General features: G+C 57.8%; 1 long non-coding RNA gene across 1 annotated transcript; it reads left to right on the top strand.

The window, feature by feature from the left end:
* Positions 1-261: 261 nt before the first annotated feature.
* Positions 262-7,844, top strand: LOC118660523. Its single transcript, XR_004968970.1, has 2 exons — positions 262-391; positions 7,624-7,844. It is a non-coding gene; the product is annotated as an uncharacterized LOC118660523 (long non-coding RNA).
* The last annotated feature ends 293 nt before the right edge of the window (positions 7,845-8,137 follow it).

Genomic DNA, 8,137 nt, shown 5'->3' with positions numbered 1-8,137 from the left:
TTGCCAAGGCATTTGGCTGAAAGATGGCAGGGAAAGAGAAAAGTTGAGATTTTCTTCCAGGGCAACTGGAAAGGTGGAGTGGCCCCTTCCTGAGGTGGGGAAGGCTGAAAGGAGCAGGCCTGGGCGGGGGGGGGGGGGGGGGGGGGGGGGGGGGGGATCAGCATCTCAAAGCCGGCTGGTTGAATGTGAGATGCCCGCTAGGTCCCATGGGAAGAGGAAACAGGATTTACAGGTCTGCAGAGCTAAGACAACAAAAACAAAGTCTCAGTTCTCCGACTCCTGACTCCCGTAGAGCTCTATTCCACAGGACGAAGGACGGACAGGACTCTCGGGTGGGTGGAGAAGTTCAATCCCTGCGCTCACAACCGAGGGCGCAAGGAGAGGAAATACGGTAATCTGCGCGCGCGCCCCCAGCCCCAGCCGCCCGCGCGGGAGGGGGAGCGGGAGCCGGGCAGGTGGGGAGGGGGGCGCGCCGGCACCGGGAGGGCAGCTCCGGGAACTCAGGCGGGAGAGGCCGGGACCAGCCAGGGCTCGGCACGCAGCAGGGGCGGAGCAGGGGCTGCTGGCTCCGGGGCGGATCTGCTCTGAGGTCTGGGTTTCTTCTCTCGGCAACCGTCTTGACTCGTTTCCTTGGGCCACCGTCAGCTATTTATTTAACCTCGCAGTTCAGCCTCTCGGGCCGGCAGGGAGGGGTGGAGGCAGGGCGAGCGGAGGCTGGTGGAGATGGGGAGCCAAAGGGGGAGCCTTTGCTTCCCTCCGCACAGACCGTGGCTGTCTCGCTCCCTCGTGGGGTCCCTTCCTGGCCCCCCAGACCGTGGGGGTCAGCCAACCCCTTGGTCCACTCCCGTCGGTTTGGGAACGAGGAAACCAGGGAGGAGTCACTTGTCCAAGGTCCTCGAGTGAGTCCCGGCGGTGCCAGGCTTCCGGTCTCTAGGGTCTCCCATTCCTTGTCCATCAAATGTGCACCCCGGCCCCATGGTGCCAGGGGCATCGACAGACCGGACTTCCGTGGGAAGCCCCAAGTGACAGGGCCAGGCATTTCACCCCTCTGAGCTGCAAAAGGGAGTCAGCACTCTTACCTGCCTTCCTTGTCTGGTGGAGGGACAAATAATTTTACATATATATATATATATATATATATATATATATATATATATATAAAATCTCAGCTGCAGCTGCCCAGCCAGTGAGCCTGACCCTGTCCTGGGCGCCTTGCACGGGCATGCTGCTCTCCCAGCTCTGCACACCAACCAGCTCGCGTCTAGCCAGGGAGGACGAAGGTTAGGGGGCGGGCGGGTGGGGGGGGGGGGCAAGGCCAGGACCCAGCTCTCGGGCCAGAAAAGAACCCCCACGCCCCAAGTCAGGGCCCCCACCACTGGCCCAGAGGTCATTGCTGGGGACACCGGGAAAGGGAAACTGGGAGGCAGGGGAACAGAAGTACCCGCTAGGAGGCCCCACGTCCCCTCCCCCAGGCCGGCCCCGGGGCAGGTGAAGAGGGGACCGGGCTTCGCTCCAGGTGGCGGGGCAGCCGCGGGGGTGGGGAGAGGCAACAATAGCACTTTTATTTGGGACTGTTTGGTTCTGAGCGGGTGGGCGGAGGAGGAGGAGGAGGAGGCCGACGGGGCTACGGGGGAGGGGGGTGGTCAGCGGCATCTGGCTGCACACCTGCTCCCGCTTAACCCTGTGCGCGCTGGGCTGAGGCAGGGGCTGGGGCTGAGGCAGGGGCAGGGGCAGGGGCTGAGGCAGGGGCAGGGGCTGAAGCAGGGGCTGAGACAGGGGCTGGGGCTGGGGCTGGGGATGGGGCAGGGGTTGGGGCTGGGGCAGGGGCTGGGGCAGGGGCTGGGGCTGGGGCTGGGCTGGGGCAGGGGTTGGGGCAGGGGCTGGGGCAGGGGCTGGGGCTGGGTCAGGGGTTGGGGCAGGGGCTGGGGCTGGGGCTGGGGCTGGGTCAGGGGTTGGGGCAGGGGCTGGGGCAGGGGCTGGGGCTGGGTCAGGGGTTGGGGCAGGGGCAGGGGCTGGGGCAGGGGCAGGGGTTGGGGCAGGGGTTGGGGCTGGGGCTGGGGCAGGGGCTGAGGCAGGGGCTGAGGCAGGGGCTGGGGCTGGGGCTGGGGTTGGAGCAGGGGCTGGGGCTGGGGCTGGGGCAGGGGCTGAGGCAGGGGCAGGGACTGGGCGCCTAGCTGGGAAGGCGGGCAGAGCGCCAAGGACCAGACCCAGGCAAGGGAGTGGGCGGCTGCCAGGATGGCCAGCCTCGCGGGCCCGGCCAGGCCGGGGGTCTCGGATGCGCGGGAATAAGGGTCCCTGGGGGACTTTGGGGATGCCTCTGTACCCTTGGCTGTGCCCCCCTCGACCTGCATTGGCCTCTTGGGCGCAGCCCGCAGCCCCGGAGTCGGCCTCCAGCGCGCCAGCGCGTCTCGGGCGGGAGAGGGAAGGTGAGGGGGGCTCTAGGGCCTCGGCGCGGATCCCCGCCGCCCTCGGGCCGTTCCGGGAAGCCGGCCTTCCGGAGGCGGCGCGGCGGCCACGGCCGTGCCAAGGGCGCAGGGCGCGGGCCAGGCCCAGCGGGCGGCCGCGGGGCGGGGGAGCCAGCGCGGGGCGCGCCCTCTCGGCTAACCGCTTCCAGGCGCGGCGCTGCAGGTGAGCCAGGCGCCCGGCGCACCCCACCCGGGCCCGGCCTCGCCGACGCTCCCTGGCGGCCCGGCACCCGGCCGTCGATCCCGCGCTGCACCTGCCCGCGCCGGGACCCCGGCCCGCCCGCCCGCCCGCCCGCGGCACCCCCGCCGCTCCTCCGGGCCCGAGGCTGGCGCGCTCGCCGCCGCACAATCGGAGCTTGTTTGTGGGCGGAGGAGCCGCGCCTGGTGCGGCGGCCCCGCGCCAGCCCACTGATCCCGTAAAATATTATTTGTGTTTAAAAATTCCAGTAATTGGCTATGCAGCCGCTTTTTCCGAGCCTGGTGCCAAACGCAGTAAAATCACAGTCCGGCTGGAGTTATTTTCATCATGCAAATTCCCATTTCTGTAAATAGGGGTGAAGCCCCTGCGAGAAGCTGGGCTGGAGGCAGAGAAGGAACCCCAAGGGGAGCGTCCCTGAGTCCGGGAGCCGGTCGCACCGGGTCCAGGGGCTGATTCAGTCCATCCCCTCCCCGGTCGCTTCACCTCGGCGGCCAGCGCCAGGGCTCTGCCGGGCACAATCCCTGGTTTTCTTCCCCTTCCCTTTCCTCAACTTCATAACTACATCATCAAGTCACGAAATTGTCATTATTTCCTCTTTATTTTTTTACAGCACAGACGCAAACTGAGGCCTAAGAGGGAAAGGGACTTGCCCAAGGTCCCCCAGCAAGTCCTGCAGGGCTTTCGGAGAGGTGGCTGGTGCAGGGCTCAGCGAGCCCAGGGCCTGCCTCTGGGACCTTACTGTGGGCACAATAAGGGGAGGACTTCGTCCCTCTCCAAACATTCACACTTCCTGTCCCCAGGAGCAGGGAGCCGCCTGGAGAGGAGGAGAGGGAGTCCTTGCCAGGGCCTTGGAAACCCTGAGTAATGGCCCGGGGAGCCTCTGCCGGCTCCACCCAGCCAGGGCTGCTGTCTGCAGAGCGAGCAAAACCGCACGAGTGGGAGGAACGGATTTGTTAAGCAGATGTGGACAGGGAGCCCGGATTGTGAAGCTGAAGGAGAGCTGGGGCTCAGAAAAGAGCGAGTCAGAGCATGTTGTTTGTAACATAATATTGTATCATATGTATCATCCCTACATTGTATTGAGCACTGACTGTGTGACAGGCACAACTTCACAATGTGTCTGGTTTAACCCCACACGAGTAGGAAGTGGGCTGTAATATTATACCTACTTTCCAGATGAAAATACTGAGGCCCCAGGAGATTAGGTCATTTGCCCAAGTGAAGCCTTTCTCCGGGGATGTTTGTGACTAGAAGACCTCGAGTTTTCCTTCTTTTCTTCACCAACTGCATGTTTTCATACCAGCCCGGTCTCTCCCTGCCTTCCTTCATTCCCTGCTGCAAGCCTGACCCCTGAAGGTGACCTCCTTCCCAGGATGCCCATGGTCCTCCCACTCCTATTCGCAGTCTTCCCCCCCCCCACCCCCGCCCCCTTCACACTGTAGCCCCTTCCCCAAGCCTAGGACTATCTGCATAGGTAAACCCTATGGTGCTACACTTACGCCACCAATTCAGGCAAGTTAAAGGCAAACAGGCCGTTAAGCTCTTTGCATGAAAACAACAAAACTTCTTTTCCTAGAAAAGTGGTTGTGTGCTTAGTAGTGCATCTTCCAGACACACACACACACACACACACACACACACACCGAAAACAGGGATCCAGGTTGTGGTCTGAAAGAAGCAAGACCTTCCTGGTGGTTGGGGATTAGTTTGCAGCAGAATGGGCAGCGGTGAGGCACGGAGCTTCCCGTCAGTGACACAAATGTCTCAGCGCAGACTGAGGGGAACAAAGACACGCGGTGCCAGGCACATTCCTGGATGCCCTTTGGCTTCCGTGCTCCCGGATCCATTCCAACCCTGGGATTCCAGCTCCATTACTGTGCAAACACGGGTCCTGCTTGGGATCAAGTGGAATTCAGAGTTAGAGTGTAAGCTTCTGGTCGGTTTCTGAATAGAAACAGCATCAAGGTGCCTGGCATCCAGGGGAGAAGGGGAAAGGACCCTCAGGGGGCCGGTGGCAGGGCGGCTTCCGGCTTGGCTTCCGGGGTGGGGAGAGATGCGTGGTGGTGGTGGTGGTGGTGGTGAGGAAGGAAAGACCAAGTGGAAAACAGCCTCTCCTGGATTCTGAGGCACCTGAAGTGTGAAAACTCCACTCCAGAAGGGGAAGTATAAGAGAAAGCCAGTGCTCAGACTCCCAGGAGCCTCGCAGGGTCTCTAAAGGTCTCCCCTCCCTCGGAGCTCATCTCAGCCCTCTGGTTTCCTCTCTGGGCCTTGCTTTCTGCTCAAGTAGGGCCTTGAGTGTATTGTGTTCAGGGGCGGGCCCTCCTCCTCCCAGCATTCCGTGGCCTGGACTTGGGCTTGGGGCCCTGCTTGTGCCTCTGCCCAGCTCGGGGTCCTAACATCCTCCTTCCCAGAACCCATCACAAAATTAAGAAGTGGGGTGAGCCCTAACGGGTTTGGCTCAGTGGATAGAGTGTCGGACTGCGGACTGAAAGGTCCCAGGTTCAATTCCGATCAAGGGCATGTACCTTGGTTGCAGGCACAACCCCAGGGGGGAGTGTGCAGAAGGCAGCTGATCAATGTTTCTCTCTCATTGATGTTTCTAACTCTCTATCCCTCTCCCTTCCTCTCTGTAAAAATCAATAAAATATATTTTTTTAAAAAGAAGTGGGGTGACTGTATCATCATTTAGACAGGAGAGAGCTCCCCAAGGCCAGGCCATGGGCTTCCCTGAACCTCCAACACCTGCCAGGCCCTTCGACAGCTGGCCCAATACCAATTTGGTCTCCGACGGTTATCAAAACCCCCACCAAGAACTCACCTCTTAAAGGTCAGCATGCGCCCTCTGCCCAGGAGGCCTCCCATGCCCAGGTGCACGTGACAACTCCTCACCCCACCTTTCTCCAGTAAATATTTGTGCTAGATTAGCAATAGTTAGGCCTCTTTCTTCTGTCCCAAAGGAGAGAGGAAAGATACGACTCCAGGCACTTTCAGGAGCATTATTCCACTTAATCTTGACAATAGCCTGAAACGTTGAAAATAGGTCAGATTCTGTAGGTGGGAAAACTGAGGTGCCGGGAGGTTGCTACTTGCCGAAGTGGCAGGGCAAAGATTTCATCTCAGATCTGAGTCTGAAGGCCTCGTCCCTTTCTCTGAGCCGCACAACCATATCCAGGAGGCAGATCAATGACAGTACAATGAACAAGAGACAGGGAGCTTGCAAGACCTTGAACTTTGTCATTTGGAGCCTGTTTTAATCTGTCAGGATTCCTTTAAAGACAGAGTGCCAACTGCCCTCATGGTCCCCCACCCCACAACCTCATTTCCCCCATATGTTGCTCAGGCCAAGACAAGCAAACATTCCCCCTGCCGCCCACACCCCCCCCCCCCGCCCCCCACCCCCAATTCTGCCCAAGATCCGTAGGATGCAAATGGTTCTTTTCTCCCCTTAATCACCTCCTTCAAAATCCAGTGCATAGCCAATTGCAATATGTGGACCTAATTTGAATCCTGGTTTACATAAGCTTAAAGAAAGATACATTTGTGACACAATTGAAAATTTGAACACTGACTGGTGTTTGTTGGATATATTACAGACTTAATTTTTTTTATGTATTTATCTTTTTAATCCTCACCCAAAGATCTGCGTATTGATTTTAGAGAGTGGGGAGGGGAGAGAGGGAGAGAGAAGGGGCGAGATGGGAGAGAACATGGATTGGTTGCCTTTTGCAGGTACCCCGACCAGGGGATCAAACTCCCAACCTAGGCATGTGCCCTGACCGGGAACTGAACCTACCACCTTTCAGTCTGTGGAGGACAGTCCAACCAACTGAGCCACACCGGCCAGGGCCAGACTAAGTTTTTTTTAAAATAACAAAGTTCCTGTTGGAACTGTTTTAGATTTATAGCAAAATTGAGACAAGAGTACAGTGAGTTGGCCCTGGGCGGGTGGCTCAGTTGTTAGAGCATCGGCCCCCTACACCAAGGTTGTGGGTTCCATCCCAGGTCTGGGCATGTAGAAGAAGCAACCGTATACTCTCCCCTCCCCTCACAACACCCAGTGTCCTCTACTATTAACATCTCACATTTGCATGATGCATTTGTTACAATTAGTGAACCCACAATTTCGAGAAGCGCTGGTCAGGTATCCTGTGGCAGGTCCCTCTATTGGCATGTGATGCTTTTCTCATGATCGGTCAAGGGTTGGGGAGAGGAAGGTCGCAGAGGTAAAGGGCCAGGTTTATCACATCATGTGAAGCGCACGTGCCATCAACATGATTTGTGACCGTGGATGTTGACTTTGGTCACCAGGTTGAGGTGGTGTTTGTCAAGTTCTTCACTGTCAAGTTCCTCTTCCCACCCCCCGCCACCACCCTTCTCCATTCTGTCCCCTTGGGTAGAAAGGCACTCTGGCCAACCCTCACGTACAGGATGGGGAGCTCTGCTGCCTCCCCTTAAGGGCAGCGTGTCTAAATAATTTGGAATTCTTCTGCATGGGAGATTTCTCTCCCATTTATTTACTTAGTCAATTATTTAGTTCAGCATGGACTTGGGGATATTTATTTTATACTTTGGGTAATAATCCAATACTACTATATTTATTTTGTTGCTCAAATTGTTCCAACTTTGGCCACTGGGAGCTATTTCAGTTGGCTCCTGTGTCCCTTTGACATACTCCCATCAGTGTGGGGTTTCTGTTTTTGCTTTTGTTTTGCTTTGTTTAAGCACTTCCATACTTGCTGGCGCTCTAGCGACTCCAAGTCCAGCTTGTATGTTTCTCACCCCTGGTCCTGGAATCGGCCGTGTCTCCAAGGCGCCCTGGTTTTCACTGGAGAACGGGACTGGAGACCTAGCTCTGGCTGCTAGGCATGCTCCTCGCTCCCGGGGTTAAAGACTTCATTTTAATTTTTTACATGATCATGGTATTGAAGTTATTTTTAAAAGAGTCCTTATCTTTTTTAGATACATATGAAATATTTACAGCTGAAGTGACATGTCTGCAATTTGCTTCAAAATAATACGGGGAGAGCTGGGACAAGATGGGCCATGAATCACTCATCACGGAGGCCGGAGCACGGGATCCGCAGCGGCTCTGTATAATATTCTGTCTGCCTTAGTGTACTTGTGTGTGGGAAACGTCTGGACCAGAAACTGTAAGATAATAAAAGTAAACTGAGTCCCGATCACCTCCTCCAGCAGCTACTCTCCATTCCTCTCGTGGCCTGGTATCTGCTCCCCATCCCACTGGACCTCCATCCTCCCTGTCCCCGCCCTGCTCTGCAGGCGTCCTAGCCTCTGCCCACAGCCCCTCTCCTCAGAGCAGGGGGTGCTCAGCACCAGAGAGGGAAAAGCTGTCCGCCCCCCCACACCCCAGCCATGCCAGGGACCTCAGCAGGGCGGGCCCCGTGCCAGGCATTCTCACAGGTGCCGTCTCAGGTTGCTCCTCCCATACGGCCCTGGGAAGTGGGCATTATTC

Source organism: Myotis myotis, unplaced genomic scaffold (assembly GCF_014108235.1).
Source record: "Myotis myotis isolate mMyoMyo1 unplaced genomic scaffold, mMyoMyo1.p scaffold_m19_p_7, whole genome shotgun sequence".
NCBI classification, from domain to species: domain Eukaryota; kingdom Metazoa; phylum Chordata; class Mammalia; order Chiroptera; family Vespertilionidae; genus Myotis; species Myotis myotis.
The sequence above is the reverse complement of the archived record's forward strand: the minus strand, read 5'-3'. Positions and strand labels throughout refer to the sequence as shown.